The sequence below is a fragment of the Lepus europaeus genome, unplaced genomic scaffold (genome assembly GCF_033115175.1).
Source record: "Lepus europaeus isolate LE1 unplaced genomic scaffold, mLepTim1.pri SCAFFOLD_486, whole genome shotgun sequence".
Classification (NCBI taxonomy): Eukaryota; Metazoa; Chordata; class Mammalia; order Lagomorpha; family Leporidae; genus Lepus; species Lepus europaeus.
This window is the reverse complement of record NW_026909361.1, coordinates 21535-48523: the sequence shown is the minus strand read 5'-3', so window position 1 is coordinate 48523 and position 26989 is coordinate 21535. Positions and strand designations below refer to the sequence as shown.

General features: G+C 38.2%; 1 pseudogene; it reads left to right on the top strand.

The window, feature by feature from the left end:
• Positions 1-265: 265 nt before the first annotated feature.
• LOC133755445 (heat shock protein beta-1-like) lies at positions 266-25346 on the top strand (annotated as a pseudogene).
• The last annotated feature ends 1643 nt before the right edge of the window (positions 25347-26989 follow it).

The window sequence follows — 26989 nt, the reverse complement described above, 5'->3', positions numbered from 1 at the left end:
CACAGGTGCAGTTGGAGTGGCAACTCCCCATCCCATCTCCTCCATGTCAGCCCCTGCCCCCCTCAGGAGCATACTGGCAGCAGCTGGAGGGGCTGAGCACAGGCAAAGCAGCAGTGGGGGTCTCATGCCCAAACCAGAGTAGGAAACTGCCCCCCAAGCAGTGGATGAGGTGTGGCAGACCCACCTGGCCATGGCCAGGTGCACCATGTTGTAGCCGTTGAATTCTCTACAATGTTGCAGTGGGTTCGTTTCTGAGAAGAGCAGCATGGTGGGGGCAAGAGGCTCGGAGTCAACACACAAACCCCGGGAGTCCGGTGAGAGCAGGCTTGAGGCGAGCAGCCTGCAGACTCGTTTATTACAGTTGGTACAACAGCTTATATAGCCAAGACCAGCCAATCTGGTCAAGGGGCGGTCCATACCCCAACCAATCACAGCCTGTTGCCAGGCAGTTTCCACAGCCATCCAATCACAGCCTGTCACCAGGCAGTTTCAAATCCATCCAATCACAGCCTGTCGCCAGGCAGTTTCCAGAGCCATCCAATCACAGCCTGTAGCCAGGCAGTTTCAAAGCCATTCCTGACTAACTGACGCTCGCTTGCCAGTGGCCACCTTGGCATGGCCTTCTCATTCCACTACATTTCCCCCTTTTCATTTATTTTTTGAGCAACGGGAGGTGTGATTTTTGGCCATACCATTGTTGACCCCGTTTCCATGTGGTCTCCATACGCAGCTGTGCCTGTCTTAGGTTGTCCCCCAGGGGATCTTACCCGTCATTGACTAACCAACGCTCAAATCGAGAGACCACAGGATTGCTTGCTCAGATAGGGGTAGGAATGAGGAATAATGGTTATCAGGAATGGCATGACCGCACACAGGCTGTGGGCCATTGGAGTGGCTGACCAGAGCTAGTGGGGTACACAACAGTAACAGATATGGCTTTGGGCCGTTTCTCAGGGTAGGATGATAGGGCAGGTGCGTCTGCTAACAAGGTGGAGTCTTGGTCTTGTTCAGCTGGTTCTGGTTGGCTGTCAGTTGCAGGCTTGATGTTTCTGGCTGGTACCCAAATGGGCTGTTCCGCATTCTCTGGAAAGACACAGGCATATCCTCGACCCTTGGTTAATAGAAGCCTTTTTACAGGTGTTGGAATCCAGGGCCTGAATTTTGCGTACACTTCGACATTAGCAGCAAACATGCTGATGGCATGGGATCTAGCGGCTGCGCTGAGAGCTTGGGGTGCCCGAGGACTGCCACAAATGTGGGGATCCTCACTGGGTGCAGATGGGATGACATTGCATGAGTTATTGCATAGAGGTCCTCTTAGTTCATCCCACGGGTATGTGGGGGGTAGCTGACTAGGCATTGCTACCTTGTTTGCTACGTTGTTTTTTTCACTGTTGGAGTTCTCTCTCCCTAAGTCATCAACCATTGTCTGTGAGACAGGGACCTGGAGTGTCAGGCTCCTGTCACTCAAAGATTCACTATCTTTGATAATCTGCACAGGATTCTGAGAGGGGGGTATCTTTCCCATGTCTGAGCGCTTAAGAGCGGCACGGTATGCCAACTCTAGCCAGAGGAAAGACACATACAGCACTGCTACTGTAACAAAGCAAATTCCTAGCACCTCAACTGTGGATGGCATTTTGTAGGAGGTTTCCCTATGCTAGACAAACAGATAGTGGTGTATCAGATCGTACATATGTCCTGTGCTTAGTGGGGGACTTCCTTGATTCGTTAGGTCAAGGCCGTATGCCCACACGGTGTCTCCGGAGTGTCACCTCTCTCGAGTGAGGGAAGATGACTTGGTTCCGAATTCTAGGATGATCAGTCCCTTATGTGAATTCGCCGGGCGAACCGAAAGTAAAAGGAGGAGCCGAGAAGCGACGTACGCTTCAGGGCGGTGTGTGCTAACCTGGGGTCACTTAGACCAAGGACAAGGACAAGGAAAGGGGCGTAGGAGGGGGTTCTGTGCTCACCCTCACAGAACCGAACAGCACACCAAACACCGAGGGGCCCTCTTGCCGAAATCCAGGGGGGACCTCGCCGAGTCCGACACGCTGTTTCTTTCTCAGTCACGTTGGGGCGCCAGATGTTGTTGTTGATTTCTCTACAATGTTGCAGTGGGTTCGTTTCTGAGAAGAGCAGCGTGGTGGGGGCAAGAGGCTCGGAGTCAACACACAGACCCCGGGAGTCCGGTGAGAGCAGGCTTGAGGCGAGCAGCCTGCAGACTCGTTTATTACAGTTGGTACAACAGCTTATATAGCCAAGACCAGCCAATCTGGTCAAGGGGCGGTCCATACCCCAACCAATCACAGCCTGTTGCCAGGCAGTTTCCACAGCCATCCAATCACAGCCTGTCACCAGGCAGTTTCAAATCCATCCAATCACAGCCTGTCGCCAGGCAGTTTCCAGAGCCATCCAATCACAGCCTGTAGCCAGGCAGTTTCAAAGCCATTCCTGACTAACTGACGCTCGCTTGCCAGTGGCCACCTTGGCATGGCCTTCTCATTCCACTACACCGTGTGACTACACATTCTCTAATTCTAAGGCACCTCCAAACACTGAGGCAGGAGGAAAGTGGGGTGCAGAAAGATTCTCAAAGGTTAGAAGTTGTGGAAAGTTATTTGAAATCTTTTACCATGTTGCTGGTCTTTAATTAGGTTCATGAGCTGGGAAACTATGCCCCCCACCCCCTGCATGATCTCATGCCATCACCTGATCTTACCTGTATATGCTCACTGTGTATCCACTTCCATTTTGGAAGCAGATAAAGGTGTGGAGCAACCTGAGCTTTCCCTTTGTCCTGCACCTCTGTGTGGGTGGCCTTCTGCTGGTCTTTAATGGATTGAACCAATATTAATAAATGGTACATCCTGTGGTCACCATCTAATATGGGTGACCTTTATTAATTATTTTAATATTAATGTCTCAATGGTCCTTGCCATTAATTCAGAAAGACTTCTGAATATCAACTTGAATAAAACAGGCAACATGGTAAGTTTTAGCATTTATTTAGTGAGAGAAATACACAGGAAAGTGAAGGAGGTTCTACTTCAGGGAAACTGAATTTTAGAAGTATGAACTGAGTCCATATCAGGAAGAGAACAGGCTGGGAACCATGTGGGAGAAATCCACAGGGCAGAATCACATGGAACAATGTGTGCTGTTAGAAGGCCACCCACACAGAGGTGCAGGACAAAGGGAAAGCTCAGGTTGCTCCACACCTTTATCTGCTTCCAAAATGGAAGTGGATACACAGTGAGCATATACAGGTAAGATCAGGTGATGGCATGAGATCATGCAGGGGTGGGGGACATAGTTTCCCAGCTCATGAACATAATTAATTTAATCATATCTGGCTTCCTATATCACATTCATAAGTGAGGGCATTGCAGAGTATATATTCTGGGCTGACAGCTTTTTTAAATATTTGGACTGTGTGTCTCTATATTCTCGCCAAGCCTTTATGTTTTCTGAGGAAATATCAGTTGTCAATCTAATTGGAGATAACTTGAAAGTAATCTAGTGTTTCTGGTGCAGATTTTAAGATCTTTTACTTATGTTTTACTTTTGAAAATTTGAATACAATGTGTTGTGTTAAAGATATTTTCTGATCATTGCTTTCAAGAGTTCTATGTGCTTCCTGTAGTTGGTTGCCCTATCTTCCTCCAAAAGGTAATGAATTTTCCTGCTGTTATTTTACTGAATAGACCTCCTAATGAATTATCTCATTCCATATCTTCAGGAACTCCTCAGACATAGATTTTTGGTTGTTTAATAGTATCCCATAAGTCTCAAACATTATTTACAGGTTTTTTTTACATGTTCTTTTTTTATATTTCTATGGATTTGTCTTATAGCTAAACTTTTCTTCCTATGGCTTGAACAAGTCTCTTGCTATGGATTCCCACTAATTTTTGGGGGTATATTAAATTCTTCATTTCTAATATTTCAGTTCAATTTTTCTTCAGTATCTCTATCTGCTGGCAGATTTTCTCACAGGCAGCAGCTGTACCTGGTCTGCCAGATTGCTAGCGCCAGCACATGTTTCTAGGTTTTTGTATGAACATTAACCTATGGACTTGTACAGCATAAACTGTGCAGCATAAACTGATAAGAAAAAATACATCAGAAGTTGTGATACCAATAGTATAGCATAAATGATGCCCTCACATGTGAATAAAAATTAAAGGTAAAGCTTGTTATTACCTAGTTTTTATTTAGCCTGAAATCTCTGCTATGTCCATTACATACTATCTCAGAACTAGAGAGAACCATCAAGATAACAGATACATCGTGTGCTGTTAACTTGTTCATTATTATTTCTATGATATGTCCAGTCCATCCTCTCTCACATCTATTTGTTTGACATATATGATTGTGTATAGGTTTGTGTTTCTTGGGTTCTCATCCTGTGGATTTCCACTTGTTAGTATCAATGTGCTTATTAATTACTTATTTAACGTTAAAGGAGAAACGTGAGTGAGTTTAATGATTTAATTGTTGAGTGAAAGCTACATATACACAGACATCTGACACCAGGTCAACCCTGAGATTCTTTAGGTTTTTTTTTTTTATTTATTAGAGAGAGAGTGAGAGAGAGACAGAGAGAGACACACAGAGAGAGACAGAGAGAGAGAGATGAACTGAGATCTTCAATCTGTTGGTTCTCTCCACAGATGTCTGTAACCACTGGGACTGCACAAAGCTGAAGCATGCGGTCAAACAATCTGTTACTATAGACACCCCTGTGCATTTTTGTTTGAATGTGTGTTTTCAACATATTTGGCTGTATATCAAGGAGTGAGATTGATAGTTGCTTGATGTGATAAGTTTGTATATTTGTTTTTTGAAGGAACTTCCACTGTCTTCCAGTGTTATTGTAGTAATTAGCATTTCTACCAAGAGTAAAAGTATATATTTCTCCACAAATGTGCGAGTATTTGACATGATCACTGGTATCTCAATCTTGTCTTCATATTCACTTTTAAATTTCCTTTATATATTTTAATATATGATTATGAAGAGATAACTCAGTGTGTAAGTGAGAAAAGTAATCAAACCAAAATCTACTGAAAATATTTAGATATGTTGAACAAAAATCTGTAGTTTCTGTAAAAGCATATTTTTAAAATTTTCATGAAAACATTAAATTAAAAAATAAGTTCATTTCAGTGCAAAATGTTTTTGAAATCCATGTGCACCTGTTAAATCAACAACAGGAGTCACTATGCACTTGTTCCCCATGAAGGACCTCTGTCCTTAATGAGTTGTACTATGAGAATTAAAGGTAAAATTAGTCTTTAAGGGGTTGGCTCTGTGACTCACTTGGTTAATCCTCCCATATGGGTGCCAGGTTCTGGTCCCAGTGGCTCCTCTTCCAGTCCAGTTCTCTGCTGTGGCCTAGGAGGGCAGTGGAGGATGGCCCAAGTGCTTGAGCACCTGCACCTACATAAGAGACCAGGAAGAAGCACCTGGATCCTGGCTTCTGATCAGCACAGCACTAGCCATAGCAGCCATTAGGGGAGTGAACCAATGGAAGGAAGACTTTCTCTCTGTCTCTCTCTCACTGTATATAACTCTATCTGTCATATTAAAAAAATAGTCTTCAAACTATTCTATGTGTATCTGTGTGGGTGCAGACTGTTGAAATCTTTATTTAGTTTAGAGTTGATATTCTGTATATAAAGATAATGAAAAATAAATCTTAATGAAGAATGGGATGGGAGAAGGAGTAAGAGGTAGGATGGTTTAGGAGTGGGAGGGTGGGTATGGGGGGAAAGAACCACTACAATCCAAAAGTTGTATCTGTGAAATTTATATTTATTAAATAAAAATTTTCTATTAAAAAGAAATCCATGTGTACATTGTGTGTAATACTTTTTTTTCATTCACCTTATAAGACCCATCATATACAATTTTTCATAATCTTATACAGAAAAACAATCATTTTCAAGTTTCCATTCTGCAAACTGTTTGAAATCTCATTGCATACACAGAAGGTTATAATAAATGGTGCCACTAAGAAGTTGGACAGAAGTACTTTGTTGAGAATGAAATACTTGGCACAATAGGAAAGTATATATACATGGAGTTTTTAGATAAGACAACTCAAAAATTTTGAACACTTTCAAAATAAGTTTACAAGAGATGTTTTTATTAATATTTTAATAAAAAGGAGTTGTTTTCTATAGGCATGCTGATTATCATCTACTGAGAGAACACATCAAGGAAAGAATAACCTACTGCAAGTGGTAAACCAGATAGTCCCTATATAGCACTGTCAGGTTATTTAATGAAAGAATGTCTAAATCTCATCACTCATATTGATGTCTCCTCCAACAATCAAAGATGTCCTCAACTATCTCTTCCATGCTGTTTATGTTGAATCTTACTACCCTCCATTTTTAAAGCATTATACTGGCACGAGTATTACTTTCCCTTTAATATAGTCATGAAAATTGTTTAGTTTCATCTAGTTGTACTTTAAAATAATTGTCCTTCATAAATAAAACCCCTAAGGTAAGAGACTGTCAAAGAAGTTGCACTTATGTGTTAGCCCCTTCTCTGGGGAAGTGAACTCCAGAAATACAGATTGCATTTTGTTCTTGGTACCACATACAAAACTAAGTGTATTTCCTCAATTATCTGAATTAATTTTATGATATTCTTCCAGGGTCCCTTTTATACAATTCTAAAATAAAGGTAAATGGCACACTTACATAAAATTCAAAACAACAGCTTGTATTTTACTGATTCACATCTGTGTCTAATAATTCATGTTTCATTTTGATGCGATAATTGACAAGAAACATTTCCCAAAACCCAGAATTTAGCTCAAGGACAGAACTTTGCCCTTTGTATTCTTAAGAACATAACCCATTTCCTGCAATTTAATCAATTATCTCTCATCACAACTATGTATCACTAACAGGACTCAGCATAGCCCTATTAGAGTCTATTATGTAAATAAGAATTTAATAGCCCTCTCTCCTATATTATTTCTAAATGTTTTTGAACCATCAGAGTTCCTCAGGAGTTATTATTGGAACTTTTTGGCCCATTAAATCTATCCTGAATAGTGACAATTTATGGCCATGCTCTTATACACAATTTTTGTGTCAACTCAAAATTTACCAGCAATGAAAGATGCTAAATAAGAAAGTAAATGACTCTAAACTATACATATTAGTTGAGATGAAGATGGAAGTATTTAAAAATAATACTACAATATAAAATTATAACATACATACTAAATATGGTGACATGACACCTCTGCATTGAAGCCAAGTTCTTTATTGAGATCAAGATAAAAGTAGGCAACAGAACCAAAATTTCACTGCTACAAATATTTTTTCCTAGGTTTTGAGCCAGGTTACACTAATGGTCAGCCATGTTGATACCTTCTCAGGATCTTGCCTTCTTTACTGTTTTGGGAAAAGTTAGGTAATCAATTTGTCATAATCTTTGAATAATAAATGGGTACATTCAAACATCCTTTCCTATAACAATGTACAACCTTCCTACTTGTACTATCAGAAGTAGATATTTATGACTCACTAATGCACTAAGACTTCTGCAACATAAATATATCATTATTTCTCTTTTAGTAGCCATGATTCCAGTTGCTAATGCACTGTGCATCTAATAATAGTGAGGACATTAGGAGCTAAAGACAGTGTCTACATTCTCATTGTCTGTGTATACAAAGGCTGTTGTTTTTTGCATGTTGATTTTATATCCTGCTACTTTATCAAGCTCTTTTATGAGTTCCAGTAGTCTCTTAGTGGAGTCTTTTGTTTCCCTTATATATATAAAATCATAGCATCTGCTAATAATGATAGTTTGACTTTATCCTCACCGATCTGAATCCCTTTGATTTCTTTTCTTTTCTTTTTTTTTTTTTTTGCCTGATGCCTCTGGCTAAATCTTCTAGGACTATATTGGATGGCAATGGAGAGAGTGGGCAGCCTTGTCTGGTTCTAGATCTCAGTGGGAATGCTTCCAGTTTTTCCCCATTCAATAGGATGCTGGCTGTGGGTTTGTCATGAATTGCCTTAATTATGTTGAGTAATGTTCCTTCTAGACCGCATTTGCTTAGAGTTCTCATCATGAAAGGGTGTTGTATTTTATCAAATGCTTTCTCTGCACCTATGGAGCTCATCATATGGTTTTTGTTCTTCAACTTGTTATTGTGATATATCACATTGCTTGATTTGTGAATGCTGAACATTCCCTGCATACCAGTGATAAATCCCACTTGGTCTTAGTGAATGATCTTCCTGAAGTGTTGTTGAATTCGATTAGCCAGGAATTTGGTGTGCTGTATTGTCATCTTCATTTATTTCCAGAATTTTTTTTATTTCTCTTGTGATTTCTTCTATGGCCCACTGTTCATTCAGGAACATGTTTATAGTCTCCATTCATTTGCATATGTTCTAGAGATTCCTGCATTTATGATTTCCTGTTTCATTTCATTGTGGTCCAAGAAGATGCATGCCATGATTTTGATTTTTTAAATTTTCTGAGACTTACTTTATGGCCTAGTATGTGGTCAATCCTAGAGAAAGTTCCATGCAATGCTGAAAAAATGTGTATTCTGCAACTATATGATGAAAAGTTCTGTAGATATCTGCTAGGTCTATTTGGTCAATAGTGTCGATTAACTCTGTTTCCTTACTGATTTTCTGTTTTGTTGATCTGTTCATTACTGAGAGTGGGGTATTGAAGTCCACTATTGTATTTGGATCTATATCATCCTTTAAGTCCTTTAATATTTCTTTTAAATAGGCAGGTGCTCTGTGGTTGGGTGCATATGCATTCATAATGGTCACATCTTTCTGTTAAATTGATCCTTTGGTCATTATTTAGTGTCCTTCTTTGTTTCTCTTGATGGATTTTGTGTTAGGGTATATTTTGTCCAATATTAGGATGGCCACACTAGCTATTTTTTTTTTGGTTTTTGTTGGCATGGATTATCTTTTGCCATGTTTTCACTTTCAGTCTGCAAGCATATTTGTTGGTAAGATGTGTTACTTGTAGGCAGCATATAGATGGGCTTTCTCTTTAAATGCATTCAGCCATTCTGTGTCTTTTTACTGGGGAGTTGAGATCATGTACATTCAGTGTTACTATTGTTAAGTACTGACTTTGCCCTGCCATGTTTATGTAAATAGTTCTGTTTATGTACATTGGATTTCATTTATTTGTTGCTTGGTAATTATATAATTTTCCAGAAATGTTCCTGCTTCTGTGTTTGTGTGCATTACATGTTTGAGCATATTTTCTAGGACTGTGTGTGTACTCACATTTTCTTTCAGTTTCTCTTTGCTGTGGAAGAAAATCCTAGAATTTTAAGGTACAGGTTATCAAGGAAATCACAGGCTATTGCACAAAGGCCATGCATCCTCTTCTAGGGAAAATGTTTTTGAATTTTGTTCTAAGAAAGAAAGTTGTATAATTTTATGTGAAAGTAGGAGATTGTTATTTTCTTTAGTTGGAGCTTATATTTGTTTTAAGGAGATATTTGTGGATTCAGTACTGATATGGGGTCTACTGTAATTTTTACCACTAGCTATCAACTTAGCTAGGCTTTGTGTTGAGTAGTTTGGCCAAACACTGCTGCTGATGTTGCTGTGTAGATATTTGGTGGATGTGATTAACATCTATCATAAACTAAGTAAAGGATATTTATTTGCTGATGCAAATTCTTCTGCAGAATACAGACTGATACATTAAGCAAATACAAACAAAAACTTAAAAATTCAATGAGTAACATGCATATCTGCATGTCCCATGAGAAATGAAATTTGGGTATAATTAGAAAAGTTATGGAACTAACACTTAAGGATGCACTTGAATTAAACTGATGAAGACTGTATACTCTGTATCATGTGCCTACATTCTCTAATGTTGCATTCTACACCATTGTGAGACCAGTACTTTGTAAATGATCTGTATTAAAGGGCCAAGTGTTTCTCTAGCCCTTTGTGTTTGAGGTTTTATAAAATAAAGTAAACTGAAACAAAATTCTAAGAAATGTAAAATTTTCAAAATATAAGCTTGTTTTTTTTTCACTTTAAATTTGATGACACAGAAATGGCAAAGTCCCTAGTCTAATATTTCCCTTACATAATTAACTGTTCCTTCTCCCAGTAATTACATTACTTTCTCCCAGTAATTACACTTATTTTTACAACATCTGAAACATTTATTTTTGCTTCCTCCTTAAAATATATAATAACCTGCTGTGGATATTTGAATCTCACAGTCTAAAGCTATCATAGCCCTGTGTAAGTGTGATCATTTATGGTGAACTTTTTTTTAAACTTTTCTTTAATAAATATAAATTTCCAAAGTACAACTTTTGAGTTATAGCAGCTTCCCCCTGCCACCTACAACCATCCCATCTCCCACTCCCTCTCCCATCCCATTCACATCATGATTCATATTCAATTATCTTTATACAGAAGATCAACTTAGTATATACTATGTAAAGATTTCAACAGACTGTACCAACCTATACACACAAAGTATAGAGTACTGTTTCAGTAGTAGGTTTACCATTAATTTGCATAGTACATCACATTAAGGACAGAGGTTTTACATGGGGAGCAGGTGCACAGTGACTCCTATTGTTGATTTAACAATTGACACTCTTATTTATGATGTCAGTAATCACCCGAGGCTCTTGTCATGAGCTGCCAAGGTTATGGAAGCCTCTTAAGTTAATGTGGTGAACTTTTTAATTGTGAAATAATCAGCAACCTCAAATGTGTGTCTATGTGTGTGTGTATGTTTGTGTATCACAAAATTATTCAGTTCTTCATTTTTGCAGAGCCATCCTAAGGAAATATAATCGTGCACCATTTCAAGATAACTTCGTTTAGCCTTTCTAAATTTTGTGGAGCTCTACATTTGCCGCTGCCTTTTGAATGCTGACATATTTTCTTTATTTCTGCTAATTGATATCATCTTCAATTTACGTTTCCAGGAAAATTTCCTCTTTTAATGTAACTTAATGGCCTTTTTTGGTAGCTTTTCTTCTATCTTCTATAACATTAGTATAGTTTCTAAAATATATCCATTTTTCTTACAGTAATGAAAGTATTTTGAATTTTATTTTTTAATATCTTAGCACTTTTGCTTTTTTGTCTTTGATTTATACTTGTCATCTTTATCAACTATTTAAGTTTTCAATAACTCAGTTTTAGCCATTATTTACATTGTAAAATTCATGCTTTCTGGTTTGGCTTTTACATCTTGAATTTACTCAATATTTGGTAACTTGTCATGGCAATATTCAAGCACATAGTTTTATAGAACCACCTTAGGGTATGTTACTGCCTGTGTAATCATTCACCATTTCTAGGAAATATGTGTCTTACTTTTTATGGATGTAATGGGATTCTAAATGTTCCTTTAATTAAAGGTTAAAGTAGTTGTAAGTGTTGTTCTTAACTTCCCTTTTTAAATTAGTTTCATTGGTCTATTTTTCACTCACGATACTTATGTCTATTTTTCAGTCTATTTCTTCCACTGAGTTAGTCATTTCTTCTCAGTTAACCACAATATATTTTACTTCATAAATATCCATTTTTAATTTTTCATCTTGTCTTTGAGATTACCATCACACCCTAGTCTAAGTCAGTTGTAAACCTGTGACCAAATTGACTGAGTTTTTACTATGAGATCATGAACTCCATCAAATTTCTTTATGTTGTTCTGACAACCACCATGTACATGTATTCTCGAGGTATCTTAGGCCTGCTTGATAATTCACACTTTCTATATAATACATTTTTAACTTATCTGAATTTTTCTGAGACTCTATGTTTAGCATCAATGTATGAAAGTTTCAATAGAATACATCCAGATACTGGCTTCTTTAATATTATTATGCTAACTGATTTGATCTTCGATTTACATTTCATAGAAACTTTTTGCTTCATTTTCCTTTATGAGGTAATTGTAGTTATATAGTTTCCAGCCAGTTCCCTTATATCTATTATCGCTCTGTTAATTCTGTGAAATGACCCAGTGTTTCATAACATCTGCTTCCTCATTTAATATTTTTGTGTTTGGGTTTCTAACTGTCATCTCCATAAATTGTTAGTATCCTTTCTAAGCAAATCTGAGTATGTGAACCTCAGGCGATCATACTTCATTTTTCATTATGAAGATGTTAATTGGCACAATTTTGTTTAAGTTCTGGGAACATTCATGTACAGTTTTCATAAGCATTTTAGGTAAATGTGGTCATTACCACCCTTTAGGGTGTCATATTTCTTGGCAATTGTGAATGTTTATAAAACTATGAGATTAATTTTGACATTTTTGAGATTGCCAATAGATTAGTTCTAAATGTGGTTATCTTATTCTAGCAGATGTTTATTTTATTTACATTTATTAATATTTTATCATAATTGTAATTGATTTTTTTCACTATATGTGTCATTATTTTACCACAGGAAATCAGTTTTTCTCATAATAATCACAATATATTTTATTATATAATACCTACATTTATAGTTTATTTTTGTATCTGAGTTTATAGCTAACACCAACATGTCTTTTTAATACTTCATTGTAGGCTGGTAATAACATTGTAAGTGCACAGCCATTCTGATGATTATTTTAATTATGAGTTTATCAACTCCATCAAAATATTACAATTTTTCAGAGAAATCTAAGGCTCATCTGTTCATTCTTTCCACATAATAAATTTTTGTTTCTGAGTTTTTTGAGAATCTATATTTATCTCTGGTTTTTGAAAGTTTCAACAGAATGGTTCTAGATATACTCTTCTTTAATAACATTGTGTTATGTCACAAGATCTTTGGTTTAGTTTTGCTCAATTTTTTTTTAATTTTTATTTTTTTCTGTGTAGCTTTATTGGCCTATTTCACACTAACTTCTGTTATATATCCTTTTCTTACAATTATAATTCCTCCAAATTATTAATTTCTCCCCAATAATTATCAAACTTTTTAAATTTCATAACATGTCCTTGATTTCATAACATATCCTTGATTTATGTTACCTAGAAAGGTTTTGTTTATTTTCCCCTTTTAATATAATTATTATTGGCTATTTTTCAGCACTTTTTCTGAAACTGGCTTGTTACTTGACTGTTGCTTGTAATAAACCACTTATTTTTTCACAGTAATCACAGGATATATAGAATAGCATTCACATCTATTTACCATTTTGTTTCTGCCTAGGAAATTGTAACCACTTTTTTTTTTGACAGGCAGAGTGGACAGTGAGGGAGAGAGACAGAGAAAAAGGTCTTCCTTTTGCCGTTGGTTCACCCTCCAATGGCCGCCGCGGTAGCGCGCTGCAGCCAGCGCACCGCGCTGTTCCGATGGCAGGAGCCAGGTGCTTCTCCTGGTCTCCCATGGGGTGCAGGACACAAGCACTTGGGCCATCCTCCACTGCACTCCCTAGCCACAGCAGAGAGCTGGCCTGGAAGAGGGGCAACCGGGACAGGATCGGTGCCCCAACCGGGACTAGAACCCGGTGTGCCGGCGCCGCAAGGTGGAGGATTAGCCTGTGGGAGCCACGGTGCCGGCCCTGTAACCACTTTTGTGTATCAGACTATCTAGTTTAAGCTAATCCTGGTACTGTGAGGCTGCCAAACATCTATTTTGGCTTTTTCCTTGTATATGCCATAACCTCCCTGAAATTATGTAACCCTCTTTACAAATTTTATGGATGCAATTGTTCAGATAAAACTTAGGCAAGACCAGGTCAATTACCCTGTCCAGATAACATATTTTGCAGATTTTGTTGATGATTTTTTGAGACTTTGTTTACCTTTTAATTTTGAAACTGTGTGCATAGTTACAGATAATGGAAACTTAAGTTTTTAAAATAAAATATGTTACTGATCTTGTTTTAGATTATTATTATTTTTATTTATATTGGTGGACAAATGTCTTTTATTTAAGAGCATAGTGATACTTCTCACCCTACCCCTCCCTGCTGCCCACATTCTCACCATAGATCCTCCTTCATTTATTATTCTTTATTTTAATTTTTACAAGGAAACATTTTAGTTTATATTATACTAGTTACATTAACCCTCCATTAAGTAAAGAATTCAACAGACAGTAAAAAAAAAACATTGTTCAACAACAGTAGAGACAAATCTATTAACAAGAATAAATTCTCAAAATATCAGTTTTACTCATACACATTATATTTTTGTACTCTCTTAATATACACACAGAGGAATATTACTTGGACATAAAAAATAATGACATCTTGTCTTTTCCAACAAAATGGATGCAATTTGAATCCCTTATACTTATTGAAATAAGACAGTACCAAAAAGACAAATAGCAAATGGTTTTCCTGATCTGTCATAACATAAAATATGAATAAAAATTTTAAATGCAGAGTTTAAAAAGGAGTGATTAAAGCAGAGAGAGGGAAATGTATATGATACACTTGTTTGCCCAAATAATTTCCATAACTACTTGTACTCAGTTCAAAGCTAGTAAACAGAACTTCACATGGGTCTCTCATATGGATGGCAGGAAACTAAGTACTTAGTACCTCCAAGGTACATTATCAGTAAGGTGCATCAGTAGTGCTGAACAGATGGGACTAAGGCCAGGCACCAATATGGGAAGAGGAAACCCCAAACAATGAATAAATCCACTGCACTACAGCACTTGCCATTTGGCATCTTTAACTTTGTAATAGGTGGCATGATATTTGGTTGCTAAGACTCTAGAAAAAATTTTATTTTATATTCGTTTGTGATTTAATTGTTATTGGTTTCAGCAAATTTTCCTATATCTACATTTTTCATTATTTCTCCCTCCAATAATTAACTTTTTCTCTCAGCAATAAGAGTTTTTCATAACTGCATGTCCTTTTAAATCCTTACTTTGTTGATATTATATCTATTACTAGTGTATATATGCAATATCTTAATCTAAGCCAACCCAGAGCCATGAAACTGTGGATTGCTTGGCTAGCATTTTGATTGTGAAGTCATCAACTAAAAATCTTGTAGGTTTCCTGGAAACTTCCATTTGCACAGCTTCATGGAGATGTTGGTCTACTGTGTTCATTTACTATATTCAGGTAACTCTTTCTGGATGTTCATGGAACTCTAAGTTTGCCCTTGATTTTAAAGCTTCGATAGTATAACCCTAGATATGAATTTATTCTTTGATACACTGTAAAATCTGGCATTAGGCCCATTGTCTGATCACAAGGTTTTAAATAAATGTGTAGTTCATAATGTAATAATTTCATTTCTCTACAAACATGTCTCGATGTAGCATTATGCACCTATATTCAACTGTGTGTATCAGTTAATAATGATGACTTCAACACTGATCCTTCACTCCATGCATTTTTCTGGGGGTTCCCTTGCTGAATTATAGAGTCCCACTCCAATAGTAACAATTCTATCTCATTCCATGTAGTTATTCCACCTTGGAATATATTGTTAACCATCTCAAAATCCTGAAGCTGCTCCTGTGTTGGAAAATTCTTCCTTACCTAAACCACAGTGCTGTTGTCTGAGACTGAGAGACTCCAATCCATTTGTTTTTTCTGTAATGATGTATTTATTTGAAAATGAGAGAGAGAGGGAGAGAGAAACAGAGAACGGGAGAGAGAGAGACAATGAGAGAGAAAGAGAGACAGAGAGATAGAGATAGACACACAGAAAGATATCTTCCATCTGCTAGTTCACTGCCCAGATGATTTCAGGGGCCAGGACTGGGCCACACTGACCCCAGGAGCCAGGGATTCATCCCAGTCTCCCACATGGATGGAAGGTTATAAACATTTCCTTCATATTCCACTGCTTTTCTCAGTCCATCAACAGAGAGCTAGATCAGAAGTGAATCATCTGGAACAAGAAACTGAGCCCAAATGGGATGCTAGTATTGCAGGTGCTTGTTTTACCTGCTATGCCACAACATGGGCCACTCTGTTCACTTTCCTAATTACCTAAATTAGCACCATTAATGTCTCCTTAAGTGAGGTTTTAGAATTTAGAACATAGTTTAGGTTCCTCCATCACCTTCTGCATACAGTTTCTGAATTGCCTGATGTTCTACATTATTTTTCTTTAACTCATAAACTTCAAAGTCCTATATATTTGGAAAAGCACATGTGGCAATGTATCCACATTATATTATCTTATAGTGTAAAATCAATTCTTTAACAATTCACTGTATACATCTTTCTCCCATACCTCATAGAAACTTTTCTCTTAAATCTTTCCCATCTTTTTAGTTTCAGCTTTTCAACTGGAGGTATACATTAATAGTTCCATCAGAATGTATGTGACATGGTAGCCATTTCCTTTATTCTTGAGCAGAATTATGTTGTATGGGTATCTCAGATATTATTTTATATGCACCTATTGCAACATATTGATAACTTTCTATTCTTGGTAGAAATAAAGTAATGAGAGGTTGCATGCCAGTTTTCAAACATCTGAGTAAATCCCTAGCTACATAATTCCTTGATCCTCTTAAAGACTCTAAAATCTACCTAGGAAACTGCTAGCCTGCAGGGTAGGCTTTTGGCACATTGATGAAGACATTTTTGGACCCTCTCATACTCAGAGTTCTGGTGTTAAAGCTCTGGCTCCACTTTTGATTCATCTTTCATTTTAGTGCACTGGTAGGCAGCAGGTAATGGTTCATGGAGTTGGGTCCTTGCCACCAATATGGGAGCTCTTGATTGAGTTTCCTGCTCCTGGGTTTGGTCTAGCCCAGCCTTAGATATTTGGGCATTGGATTGGAACTAGCAGTTGGAGAATCTTGCCATCTCTCTTTGTGTGTCTCCTTGCATTTCAAATGAATATTCTAAATAAAAGACAACTTAAAGTAGTAGAAATTGTCTAACTGAAGTCTTCAGTTGCTTCGCCATATTGCATTTCCACCAGCAGTGAATATGATTGTTTCTTGTCAACTGTTGTCAATGACTAAATTTTTCATATATGTAATATGTATGTAGTGACATCAGCGTGGTTTTCTTTTACAATTTTCTGATGAGATATAATGGTTAGTATTTTTCCAAGTGTTTATAATCATTTATAGATGTAATATAGTATGCCTTCTTGGATCTTTATTCCTTTTCAATTGGGGTGCTTTTTATAGTTTTGTTTTAATGATCATATTTTACATACAGTCTTTTATCTAACTAATGACATATCTTTTTTAGTTGTAAAATATATTTTCACATCAACAGTCATTCAAAAGCATTAAATATGTTACTTATACACTTTTAATTTTTTGCTTAGATATTGTGAAATTTAATTATCACACCCCAAATCATCTATTTATTTCCATGTAGATGTTTTATTGTTTTGCATTTTTTATTTAAGGATATGATTCATTTTGAGTTACATTGTGCAAAGTCTGTAGCTATGATCATTTTTGTGTGTGCTGCTATCCAAATATTTAAGGAAGATATTTTTATATTCCTCAGATTTGTTTTGGAAATCACTGAAGTCACTTAAACTGAGTTGCTTCATTTCAAAAGTTAGTTTTATTCCCTCTTAGGTGGTTCCAGGTCACCAGTACCTTATGAATTTTTACCTTTATAAGGCAATTATTTTCTTAAAATCATCTATGCCACAAATCGAAAGAGTCTACCCTGGTTAGAGAGAACAGGCTTTATGTACATATCTAAACTCTGGTATGTTACCTGTTCCCTGTGATTCCTTAGATGATTTTGTCCCAGTCATCAGCTTGTTTCCTTCTGTGCATGTTCTGATCAATCCTCAGCTGAAATGTTCCAAGGTAACCCTGCTGATCTGAAGCCTGACTCTCTCTCTCTCTCTCTCTCTCTCTCTCTCTCTCTCTCTCTCTATATATATATATATATATATATATATATATATATATATATATATATATATATATATGCATACCAAGGATAAATCCCACTTGGTCTGGGTGGATGATCTTTCTGATGTGTTGTTGCATTCTATTGGCCAGAATTTTATTGAGGATTTTTGCATCTATGTTCATCAGGGATATTGGTCTGTAATTCTCTTTCAATGCTGCATCTTTTTATGGCTTAGGTATTAAGGTGATGCTGGCTTCATAGAAACAATTTGAGAGGCTTCCCTCTTTTTTGATTGTTTTGAATAGTTTGAGAAGAATTGGAGTTAGTTCTTCTCTAAATGTCTGGTAGAACTCAGCAGTGAATCCATCTGGTCCTGGGCTTTTATTTGTTGGGAGGGCCTTTATTACTGTTTCAATTTCTGTTTCAGTTATGGGTCTGTTTAGGTTTTTTATGTCTTCCTGGCTCAATTTAGGTAGGTTGTATGTGTCCAAGAATCTGTCTATTTCTGATAGATTTCCCTGTTTGCCGGCATACAAGTCCTTGTAGTAATTTCTGATGATTCTTTTTATTTCTGTGGTGTCTGTTGTTACGTTTCCATTTTCATCTCTGATCCTATTGATTTGGGTCTTTTCTCTTCTTTTTTTAGATAGTTGGGCCAATGGGGTGTCAATTTTGTTTATTTTTTCAAAAAACCAGCTCCTCGTTTGGCTGATTTTTTTGTAATTTTTTTTATTCAATCCTGTTGATTGCTTCTTTGATTTTACTTATTTCTCTTCTCCTATTGGGTTTGGGTTTGGTTTGCTGCAGATTTTCTAGATCCTTGAGATGACTTGAAAGCTCATCTATTTGGTGCCTTTCCAATTTCTTGATGTAGGCACCTATTGATATTAACTTTCCTCTTAACACTGCTTTTGTTGTATCCCAGAGGTTTTGGTGTGTTGTACTTTTATCCTCAATTACTTCCAGAAAATTTTTGATTTCTCTTTTAATTTCTTCTATGACCCATTGTTCATTAAGGAGCATGTTGTTCAATCTCCACGTGTTTGCACATGCTCTAGGGATTCCTAAGTTGCTAATTTCCAACTTCATTCCTTTGTGGTCTGAGAAGCTGCATGGTATGATTCTAATTCTTTTGAATTTGCTGAGACTTGCTTTATGGCCTAGTATGTGGTCAATCCAAGAGAAGGTTCCATGTACTGCTGAGAAGAATGTAAAGTCTTTAGATGTAGGATGAAATGTTCTGTAGATATCTGTTAGATCCATTTGGGCTATAGTGTTATTTAAATCTGCTGTCTCCTTGTTGATCTTCTGTCCTGTTGATCTGTCTATCTCTGAGAGTGGAGTATTGAAGTCCCCCAGAACTATTGTATTGGGGTCTAAGTCTCCCTTTAAGTCCCTTAATGAGTCTTTTAAATATACTGGTGCCCTGTAATTAGGTGCATATACATTGATAATCATTATATCTTCCTGTTGAATGGATCCCTTATTCATTAAATAGTGCCCCTCTTTGTCTCTCCTGACAGTTTTTGTGGTAAAGTTTATGTTGTCCGATATTAAGATGGCTACGCCTGCTCTTTTTTTCATTTCTGTTGGCATGGTATATATTTTTCCAGCCTTTCACTTTCAGTCTGTATGCATCATTGTTGGAAATATGAGTTTCTTGTAAGTAGCAAAAAAATGGGTTTTGTTCCTTAACCCAATCAGCCAATCGGTGTCTTTTAACTGGACAGTTCAAGCCATTAACATTCAATGTGACTATTGAGAAGGAGTAACTTTGCCCTGTCATTTGCCAAAGATTTTTTCTAATATCTGGTTTGAGATTCCTGCGATCTTTTGCTGTGAGGTTTCCTTCCTTTACCTTCTTTCATATTGGTGACCGTGTTTCTGTGTTTCTGTGTGTAACACATCTTTAAGCATCTTTTGCAGGGCAGAATGAGTGGCAACAAATTCTTTCAATTTCTGTTTGTTGTGAAAGGTCTTTATTTCACCTTCATTCACAAATGAGAGCTTTGCAGGATATAATATTCTGGGCTGGCAGTTTTTCTCTCTTAGTACCTGGGCTATGTCTCGCCATTCCCTTCTAGCTTGTAGGGTTTCTGATGAGAAGTCAGCTGTGAGTCTAATTGGAGATCCTCTGAGACTAATCTGCCATTTCTCTCTTGCACATTTTAGGATCTTTTCTTTATGTTTCACTGTGGTGAGTTTGATCATGACGTGTCGTGGTGAGGATCTCTTTTGATCATGTTTATTAGGGGTTCTCTGAGCTTCCTGCACTAGGATGTCTCTGTCCTTCTCCAACCCTGGGAAATTTTCTGCTAGTATCTCACTAAAAAGGCCTTCTTATCCTTTCTCACTCTCCATGCCTTCAGGAACTCCTAGGACCCAAATGTTTGGTTTTTACATAGTATCCTGTAGATTCCTGAGAGTATTTATTAGATTTCTGATTTCTTCTTCTTTTCTTTGATTTGATTGTTTCCTTTCCTGTTCTCTGTCTTCTAAGTCCGATATTCTCTCTTCTGCTTCACCCATTCTGTTTTTAAGGCTCTCTAATGTGTTTGTCATTTGATCTATTGAGTTGTTCATTTCATTATGGTTTCTTGTCACTATCTCAGTTTCCTGTTCTACTAGTTGTTTCATTTCATTTTGATTCCTCCTTAATATTTCATTTTCATGAGAGAGATTTTCTATCTTGTCCATTAAGGATTTCTGTAGTTCAAGAATTTGTTTTTGAGAACTTCTTAATGTTCTTATCAATTTTTTGAGATCTCCTTCTTGCATTTCTTCTATCTCATCATCTTCATAATCCTGCATTGGGGTGTCTTTTTCATTTGGGGGCATCATCGTATTTTCCTTGTTCTTGTTACCTCGGTTTTTGTGTTTGTTGTTTGACATGTTGGAGATATTTGGTTTCTTCACTGTGGTGTTTTTTCTTGTTACACTATGGCTCTATATTAAGTGGACTATCTGCTTTCAGTGGAGCCTTGGAGGCTTGAGATGAGTGTGGCCTGAGAGCTCTGTTTGGTTCCTCAGGGTTGAGGGTGTGCCAAAGGTGACACTCTCAGGTTAGGCATGGTAAATCTCTCTATTTTTCATTCTTTTTTGTTTTGGTTTTTTGTTCAAAAGGGAAGTAATTCCACACAGCTGAATGTAATTGGAGGTAGTTAGCAGGTGAATGATATACCCACAGGAGCCAGAGATTGGAAGATCTTTCCCAAGGACAACAGGGGGAATCTCTGCTGCCCTCAGTGTGGGCTCTAATTTTCCTGCAGTCTCCAACTGGGTTGCCAAGTTAGATCCTAATCTCCTGTTATTTAACCCCCTCCCCCCCAGATCAGGTTTTTCTGCTAGGCTCAGGGCCGCTGTAGACATGAGGTCGCCCTGCTTATGACATATGTCCAAAATGACGCCTGCTCTTTGTCTTGCTTGCCTTTTAGGGGTGAGCGGAGAGAGAGAAACTCATGTCCCTATCGGTCACTTTTTTTTTTCTCTCTCTCTCTTCTACTTAGCCTGCTGAACTTTTCCCCATGGAGTTTCAAGCCTCCTTCCCTCTAGTCTCCTCTTTCTGCTTGCTTGCGGGTATCTCGGGCTATTGAGGTTCGTCCTACCTCACATTCCAGCGCTGGTGTGTTGAGTCTGCCACTGATGTCCCGAACTTGGGCCCCCACACTCTCCACACAGGTCCACTGTGAATCACTAGTTCCGCAAGAGTATCCCCTGCTGTTTCTTCCCCTACTCCTCCTTGAACCTGCAGTATCTTCACTTTTATTAAACTGTCTCTTCCCAGACTATCAGTGTGCTCCCTTCCTATTCCGCTATCTTGCCGCTCTCCAACATAATATTGTTATTACACCTGAAACACTAGCAGTATTATCCAAATTGATTTTCCCCATTGTCACAAAAAATTTGTTTTAATTATTTTAAGGGCCAAAATTGATACCTTTGAAGTATGTATCGTATTCAGTTTTGTTTGAATACTTCCTAATGGTATCAATTAATGATAGATTAACCGCATATTTCCTGAAAATTTTAAGTTATATCTTGAGGCTTAGTTTTAAGTAAAATATATTTTTGGCAGTCCCCACTGAAAGTTTAATAGCCTCTTTGTCATGTACCAAGTCCCTGTATGTGCCTGGGCTCTTTCTGAGCATCCTATTCTGTCTCAGGAAAGATTTCTGTAACCCCCCACTACACCACATGGCCCTAATATCTGTAATGATACTGGAACAGGGGTCTGTAAGACCTTGATCTCTCTCCTTATACATAGTGTCCTGCTTGGTTTTGCAATTTTAATGAGCTTATCAACATCTTTCAGAAATGTTTGTGGGATTCTAATTAGAATTACATTAAATTTATTGAGTATAGATTAATTGCTATATTTTCCCCATGAATGTACCAAATTTCTCCATTCGTTTCCATCTTTTATGTCCTACTGAAATGGTTTGTAATGACATTTTCCAAAAAGATTTTCTCATAAATTTCTTATGAGGTACCTCATAGTTCTTATTGTTATTGTAAGTGGGATTATATTAAATTGCATTTTCTAGCTGATTGTTTGTTGTATAGGCATATAATTGTTTTGTATATTAACCTTATTTGTATATTAATCTGCAAATAATATACTTTTTATAATTTCTAATCTTTGTATCATATATTATTCTTTTTGTAAAGCTTCTTGAGGCAATATTATATAAAAATTCTGATATTGGTCATTTTTGTCTGTGTCTTTCCTTTGAAGGGAAAATGGGAGGCTTTCAAAAAGCTCATGTAAAGTGCATGCTATGTAAATATTATTCATAGATTTCAAGAAACATTAGTACCAGATGAACAGATCTTTTAATACTCTTCTCACATAAAGTGCTTTCGAGTGCCTCATATTTCCCATGCTTCACTACTGCACATGATGCATAGGGCTGGATGTTATATTTCCCTTCCTATTCCTAAATGTAGAGATCCTGTTATTCTTAGTCTATTAGCATTAACAGAAAAACTCTTTGGCATTTTCTAGTAACATTAAACATAGGCTTACTTCATGAGACTCCTAGGTGTATGCAGAGAAGTAGAGGTCTGAGTCTACTTGCAGATCTAACTGGAAGGTTCATAGCTTATTCATAATTGTAGAATTACTTGAAACTACCATTTTTTTCAAAATAGAAACAACCCAAAATATCACTGAGGGAGAACAGATAAAGTATTAGGTTATTGGAACATGGCACTGCAATTTTCTTTGTCCTAAACAATGCAATTCAATGTTGCTTTTGTATAATTATATGAAAGATAAATTTCATCTATAGAATCCTAATTTCCATGTGTGCAATTCTGGAATTGTACCCTTAACATGTGAAGATGCCAACTCATGGTCCTCTGGCTACAGTCCTTGATGAGGAAAGACCCCAAGTGGTGTCAGCTGATGTACATAAGGGTGATTTCTGTCCTCTATCTATTTGTTGTTGACACTGCTTTTATTTTAAGTTTTTGGTGTTCTGAGGTTTCACCACAATGTGCCTAAGTGTGGATTATTTTTGCATCCCTACTTGAGCTAATTTGTGCTCTCTGAATGTGATAATCCTACATCCATCAATTCTAGATCATTCTCAGTTGTCACCTCAGCCACTGCTGCCTAGTGTCTCCTTATGCATCTCCAATAAGATTAACTTCAGATTTCTTGTTATTTACTTCAGGTCCCTGAACAATTTGTTTATATTTACTTCTCTTTATCTTTGGCATATTCTATATAATTTCTTCAGATGCATCTTGTACTGCCCCAATTATCTATTCGGCTCTGTGCACTGTCCTATTTAATCTATTTAGTAATTTTCTATTTAATTGACTATATTTCATCTTTAAGAATTTTGTTCTATTTCTTTCAAATGTACAAGGCCGGCGCCACAGCTCAATAGGCTAATCCTCCATCTGCGGCACCGGCACCCTGGGTTCTAGTCTTGGTCGGGGCTCCAGATTCTGTCCCGGTTGCTTCTCTTCCAGGCCAGCTCTCTGCTGTGGCCAGGGAGTGCAGTGGGGGATGGCCCAAGTCTTTGGGCCCTGCACCTGCATGCGAGACCAGGAGAAGCACTTGGCTCCTGGCTTCGCATCAGCACAGTGCGCTTGCCACAGTGGCCATTGGGGGTGAACCAACGGCAAAGGAAGACCTTTCTCTGTCTCTCTCTCTCACTGTCCACTCTGCCTGTCAAAAAAAAAAGTACAAGCTTGCTTTTTATAGTATCATGTAATAATTTTATTGTGGCTTGTACTTTCTTTATTTATGTAATTAAAAGGCAATAAAATTTCCAAAAGTTATAATACATGGTGCTCATGCCCTCAGAGTATCATTGCCTGAAGTGCTTTCTCATTTTTCTTGGAAACTCATGGTCTATCATAAGATGTTTAAGTTTTTAACCAGCTGATCAATTCAATCTTTTATTTTTAGAACAATACATGCTGTAATAGATACCATTGATATATGCCCATTCACAGAGGTGAAGTACACCTCCAGATTAAATTACTAGAACTAAAACTGCTGAGTTAAAGAGCATAGGCATTCATAATTCTGATGCATAACGTCATACTGCCTTTTGTAGATGTGATCATTGGAACTGGCTACCCCAGTTTGCTGGGTTTGCTTACAATGGTTTGTTTCTCCAGCAAGCCCTGCCAACGTGATCTTTTCAGACTTTGAGGAAATTTACCAATATGACAAGTAAAAATGATGATTGCTAAATTTTTTGGTCTTTTATTTCTGCAAGTGAGATTGACCTTCTGTTCATAAATCTAAAGATGTTTGTCTAAAGATGTATTTGATGTATATACATATTCTTGTCCATTTCTTCTGTTTGGTTTTTAGATTTTTATATTGATTTGTAGCAGTTTCTTATGTAATAGAGTAAGAGAAACTGTATGATTCATATCTTATAAGTATTTAAGTTTTTTTTTTTCAGCTGCTTTGAACTTTATTTGCGAAAACCAGAAGCTTAAAAGTATCAAAAGGGCACACAGGGTGGCCTGTGGCCTTGGGCTGCTGCGACTGCCCGAGGAGTGGGTGCAGTGGTTTGGTGCCAGCGGTGGACCGGGCTTCTTGCCGCCCCTGCCCTCCACGGAGACCCTCGCCATGGCCGCGCCCGCTCACAGCCCTGCGCTCAGCCAGCAGCTCAGCAGCGGTGTCTCAGAGATCCGGCACAGGGCCGACCGCTGGCGCGTGTCCCTGGACGAGAACCACTTCACCCCTGGGAGCTGAAGGTCAAGACCGAGGACAGCGTGGTGGAGATCACGGGCAAACATGAAGAGCGACAGGAGCACGGCTACCTCTCCCGCTGTTCCACCCGGAAGTACACGCTTCCCCCAGCGTGGACCCCACGCTTGTCTCCTGGTCTCCTCCCGGTCCCCTGAGGGTGCGCTCACCGTGGAAGCGCCGCTGCCCAAGCCGGCCACGCAGTCGCGGAGATCGCCATTCTAGTCACCTTTGAGGCCCGCACCCAGTTCAGCACCCGGAAGCCGGGAAGTCGGAGCAGCCTGCCGCCACGTAGAGCGGCCTCCTGCGCCACCCAGCCTCCAGCACCCGCCTGTGTACCCTTTTGATGCTGTAAGCTTCTGGTTTTCGCAAATAAAGGTCAAAGCAGGTGCAAAATAAAATTCCTTATGATGCATTATGTGTTAAAATGTTTACTTTTGTGAATTTAAATATTTCAGTCTTTGAGTCTGTTGGATTTACTGTCACATTTGAAGTGGCTTTACCTCACCGAAACATAGTATTTTATGATTTATTCAAGCTGTGTGTCATTTTACCAGTCTCAACTGTGTGGTTTAAACACCTCCTCCCTCTAGGTTGCTAGTCCATTTCCTTTAACATTTATTTAAAGCCATTTTAACTAATCTGAAATCCCACAACCATTGTACACCAAATTCTAGGAAACATTTTGGAGACTTTTATTTATGTATGTATTTTCTATTCTAATTCAGCAATACATATTTCAGCATTAGTTCCCATTTTTCCCAAGAATCACTGCTGTGCATTTTTAATTGTCCTTTATGAACACTTCAACGCTTACTTCAGTTTGTTTAATTCCTTAAAATCTTCTCATTATATTAGTGAGTGTGTAATCAGTCCATTCACGGCCATGGTGTGATCATTTGAAATATTTTTATTAGGAGAACGGCAAGATGGCGGAATAGGCAGGGAGCACACTATTATTCCGGGAGAGAGACAGGTTAATATAAGTGGAGATACTGCAGGGTCAAGGAAGAGTAGGGGAAGAAACAGCATAGGAAACTCTTCCGGAACTAGTGATTCACAGTGGACCTGCATGGAGAGCATGGGAGCCCAAGTTCGGGACACCAGAGGCAGACTCAACACACCAGCACTGGAACGCGAGGTGAGCTGAACCACAATAGCCTAAGACACCAGCAGGCAAGCGGAAAGAGGAGGCTAGAGGGAACGAGGCTTGAAACTCCGTGGGGAAAAAATCACCAGGCTAACTAGAAGAGAGAGAGGAAAAAAATAAAAAAAGTGACCGATACGGACACAAGTTTCTCTCTCTCCGCTCACCTCTCAAAGGCGAGCAAGACAGAGCAGGCGCCATTTTGGACATACGTCATAAGCAGGGCGACCTCAGGTCTGCACCAGCCCTGAGCCTAGCAGAAAAACCTGACTCTGGGGGGAGGGGGTTAAATAACAGGAGATTAGCATCTAACTTGGCAACCCAGTGGGAGACTGCAGGAGAATTGGAGCCCACACTGAGGGCAGCAGAGATTCCCTGTGTGGTCCTCGGATCCCTGGCTCCTGTGGGTATATCATTTGCCTGCTAACTACCTCTAATTACGTTCAGCTGTGCGGAATTAATTCCCTTTTGAATCGAAAAAAGAGAGAGAGATTTACCACACCTAACCTGGGAGTGCCATCTTTGACACAACCTCAACCCTGAGGAACCAAACACAGCTCTCAGGCCACACTCATCTCAAGCCTCTAAGGCTCCACCGAAAGCAGATAGTCCACTTAATATAGAGCCATAGTGTAACAAGAAAAAACACCACAGTGAAGAAACCAAATATCTCCAACATGCCAAACCAACGCAAAAACCAAGGTAACAAGAACAAGGAAGACACCATGACGCCCCCAAATGAAAAAGACACCCCAATTCAAGATTATGAAGATGATGAGATTGAAGAAATG